This window comes from Asparagus officinalis, chromosome 7 (genome assembly GCF_001876935.1).
Source record: "Asparagus officinalis chromosome 7, Aspof.V1, whole genome shotgun sequence".
Lineage (NCBI taxonomy): Eukaryota > Viridiplantae > Streptophyta > Magnoliopsida > Asparagales > Asparagaceae > Asparagus > Asparagus officinalis.
In genome coordinates, this window is record NC_033800.1 from 124,873,898 (window position 1) to 124,878,593 (window position 4,696).

Here is a 4,696-nt window from a genome sequence, read left to right on the forward strand (position 1 = left end):
AAAACAAACTTTGGTCTCGTTGTGGAATTCATTATATCTTCAGTCAATTACAATAAATTCAAAAGAGATAGCCTTTTTATAAGACTCCTTTTATACAACAAAGAGAAAATTACAACTTTTTAGAAACATAAGACTTCTCTTACACAACAAAAGGAGAAAATTACAACTTTTTAGAAACAAACGCAGGATCGTTGTTTGGATCGCTGCTTGCGTGGGATCTTTGCCTGTGCCGGGGGTGCTTTAGCCCGTGGACCACCGATTCACAGATTCTGATTGAATCGTGAAGGTTTAGGGATTCTTCCTTCGTTTATCGAAGTAAGAATTTAAAGTGAATATCTTATCGATGTAAGATGTTCACTCTTCCAAAGATCAAGTCAGAGCTTAGATCTCTAGGAATCGCCAAAAGCTTCTTGAGGATGTTTGTGAAGAAGGAAGACTCTCTCTCTCTTTCTAATTCACCAAAAACTCAAGGCTCTCTGCTCCAATCTGCCCCTCCCTCTTCTATTTCGTGTCTAGTGGGGTATTTATAGGGGTAGCAATACATAACAGTTGAAATGGAAGCGAAATAACCGATCAGACGAACCATCTTTGGCAGGGGTAGCAATGCATAACAGTTGAAATGGAAGCGAAATAACCGACCAGACGAACCATCTTTGGTCGCTGTAGTCTACACTGCCGTGGCTATTGGCGCGGCAGTGTGGACCGCCGCGGCCAAAGGGGCGGTTACCAGCACGTTTCATTGTGCTTGAAACCATTCTCCCACGACCTTTAACCACCTTTTTCAAGGCGCGACACCTTTAACTGCAGCGCCTAAGGCGCGACACTCTGAACTGCCGCGCCTAAGGCGCGACACTCTTAACTACCGCGCCTAAGGTATGTCACCGCGACACCTTTAACTGCAGCGCCTAAGGCGCGACACTCTGAACTGCCGCGCCTAAGGCGCGACACTCTTAACTACCGCGCCTAAGGTATGTCACCCTGGCTCGCTTGTTGGTGTATTTATCATTGTGTCCACACTGCTCTTTTTTTATCCTTGAGTAGTGTTTGGATATCTATGAGCATTTTTTGACGCCTACAGATACCCCCTCCAAAGTATCTCAGACTCATCACTTTTTTAGAGAGGGGTCTGGGACACTTTGGATATGATAAGCTTTCCTTGCAATTTTCTCCAGTGCTTTGTTGAGGAAGTTGCGTAGAATGGTCTGTGAATGGCTTCAATTCTTGACTTCTTCATCTTTTAGTCTATTCAGTACTTTGTAGAATAGCTAAAATTCCTCCGGTGCTGCGTTTATCATGTGTCCGTTGTCGAAGTCTTGAATTTGAACTGCCGTCGAAGAATAGAGAAATAGTTTATACTCATATACTCTATTGGAGTGTTCGGGAAATAGTTTAACCTTATATACCCGTTGGGAGGTTCAAGGAGATGTAATTTATACTCATATACTCATCGGAGTGTTCGGGAAATAGTTTAACCTCATATACCCGTTGGGAGGTAATCATGTTATTCTTAAGAATATTTTGAGTAATATTCTCCAGATACTTCCTGTTGAGGGTAGGGAAACAGTTTAGACTCGTGTACCCATTGGAGTAATATGGTCTCTTTTTGTTGGTAGAGATGAACCCGAAATCGGAGAGGAAGAATTTTATATTCTATCTCCTGGTGCAAAGGAAACTCAAAGTGGGATCTCCACTTAGAGAATCTGGATTTGTTTGAATAATCCTAACTGTCATAAGGTTTGACTATTCAACTCAAAAGGGTACCTTTCGTTCGTAAAATGAATCAAAAGGAGGTTTTGGCTGTGGTCCTAACTGTTTAAGGTTTGACCAAGTGGGAGTTTTGAGACGATCCTAACTGTTTAAAGGTTTGATCGTTCAATTTGTGGACCTCTCGTTCATGGAAGGAATCGAGAAGGGATTTTGGTTTTGGTCCTAACTGTTTAAAGGTTTGACCAAATGGGGTTTTGTGAGGGAAGATTAATCCAACGAAGTGATCGAATCTCATCTCAGCAAAAAAAGTATTCGGAAATCACCGTGGGGATGTAGTGTTTATCACTTTGTTTGTAAGGATCGGGTTATCCCTAAGAAAATTACATATAACATTCTTCCGAGAACTTCCCGTTACATGAACCATCCACCCCCAGCTTCCTTCGCGAAACTGGGTCTAACATCATACTGAGTTACATGATCGGGTTATCCTTAAGAATATTACATGTAAAAATTCTCCAGGAACTTCCCGTCAAGAGTGGGAAATAGTTTAGACTCATATACCTATTAGAGTATTGAGGAGCAGTTTATACTCGTATACTTTTTGGAGTGAGATGGAGAAGCAGTTTATACTCGTATACTCTAGGTGGTAGCTCGATCTTGTCGTTGGCGAGGAGGTATTTCAAGATGGCTGGAGCTTCATCATCTTTGAAAGAATACTCCTTTTGAAACCTCGGATCAGGAGTCGCGTTCCCAGTGATTGCAGATGTCGTCGGTTGGCTTCTCTCAGCTTTCTTTCTTTTAAGAAAGTGTTCAGCTTGTTCGCCACGTAGTTTTAACTCTTTCCAAGTTTTGGATGGTACGACCCCCAGGGCTTCCAGGACATCGATGGAGAGATTATTATGGCATGTTTGCAGAATGAACTCCTCTGTAACAGGATCTCTGCAATTCATTGCCTTGTTACGGAAGCGCTTGACAAAATTGTCGACTGACTCTCCGTCTTTTTGCTTCTCATCTAGAAGGGTTCCGATCGACACTTTGGTGTCATCATCGAAGAAATTGCTGAGGAACAAACTTTTCATGTCATCCCAGCAATTGATGCTCCCTGGCTTGAGACGTCGGTACCAATCGAAGGCGGGCCCACGAAGGGTGCCAACGAATAACCAGACCATTAAAGCCTCATTTCCAGAGATCATGTCCAAATGAGACTTGAAATAAATCAAGTGCTGAGTGGGCAAGCTTTTCCCGTCAAACGGTATGAAGTTAATCAAATTGAATTTTGCCGGGTACGGTATTGAATCCCATTCTCTTGGATAGGGATATGGAATACCCGTCTTTTTCACTTCTTGAGCCGTCATCAAAGCATTGACTTTATTTTCAAGCTCTTTCATTTTCTCGTCATCGTCTATGACTTCATTCGAAGGACGTTGAGGAGAATGAGTTAGACTACCCCCTGTAAGAGGTGCCATGGAACCACCCCCAATATCATTATTGGGAGGATGCGTTAAACCACCCCCAGCGTTATTGCTATTGGGAGGTGCATCAGCAAAGATGACTTCCTCCACTTCTGGATCACTGTCATCTGCAATATTTTGAGTGCGGCGGCTGGATTCAGCTCGCTGACTGGACTCAGGAAGTTGAGACCGTTGAGCTAGTAATTCTTTCATTTGTTGGATAGCTAACTCCATCTCTGTCTTCATCTCAGCTCTAATTTCTTCACGTTGCTTCGCTAGAGCTTCTTGAAGCATTTGAGCAAATTGATCAGTGGTGATCGTGAATACTTCTCTGGTTTGCCCTGTGCTAGATATGGTATCATCCGAAGCGATCGCAGAACAAGTGTCCGAGAGTTCATCCTCCGAGGACATTCCTTCTTGCATTCTCTTGTAATCTCTGCGTATGATGGCTCCTAATTAGAGTCGAGACATCCGTTGAGCAATTCTTGGATTGACTTTTCCTTTCGGAGAAAAGTCGGGATTTGAGTCACTTGAATGTCGTTTAGACTTTCTTTTATCAACCATGTTAATGGTGACTTTAGGGAATTCGTCATCTTGGGCAGCTGATCTTCTCTTACGGAAATGTCTCGGCTTAGGCTTCAACATCTCGGTGAAAAGCCTCTGGAACACTGAGACTCTTTGCAGAATGGCTTCTCATTTGGAGTAGTCACATTCTGACAGTACTGCTCTAATGAGTCGCATATAGAAACAAAATGAGAGCTCATTTCTCGGACAATCCTCTTTTGAGTTTTGTTCACACCCCCAGTTTGATAGCACAACTCATCGGTATAATTACTAGAGAATCCTATCGTCTGTTGGTATGAGCCCCCAGGTATAACAATGTCTTTTGACGAACATGTCTTCTTCTGGTATGAGCCCCCAGGTATAACAATGTCTTTTGACGAACATGTCTTCTTCTGAGGATGTAAAGCCTTGCTGGCGTTCTCATGACAACTTGTTGTCGCATTTGAGCGATCCAAGGTCACGTCAGGAGTCGCATGTTTAGAACCACCCTCTTGCGAGAGCAGAGTCTTAACAGGCTCCTGAGTTTCATTACGAACTCCCAAACGGGTAGAAATTAGGGTTTTCCCATCTTGGAGTTGTTTTGACTTGATAGGAGGATACTTACAACCCCCAGTGTAAGAATCTATTTGGGGTTCATTCACCGGACCCAAGCATTCTTTAACCGGAGCTTTGACTTGATCTTCAGGTAAAAGATCGAGGCCATCCGCCATTATAATTTTGGATTTCGACAGGTTAGGACTGACCCAGGGTTTCACTGGTGACACAACGGGTGTTGACACAGTAGACGGATCCGGAACGGACGTTGATGGAGTCGAAGGAGTGCTCTTGTGAAACTTCTTTTGGCCGCGGCAATGATTGGTGTCGCGATCAAACAGTGTGCCGCGGCAGCGGAGACTGCCGCGGTTGAAAGAGATACCGCGACAATATGAGCTGTCGCGGTTGAAAGAAGCGCCGCGGCAATAAAGACTGCCGCG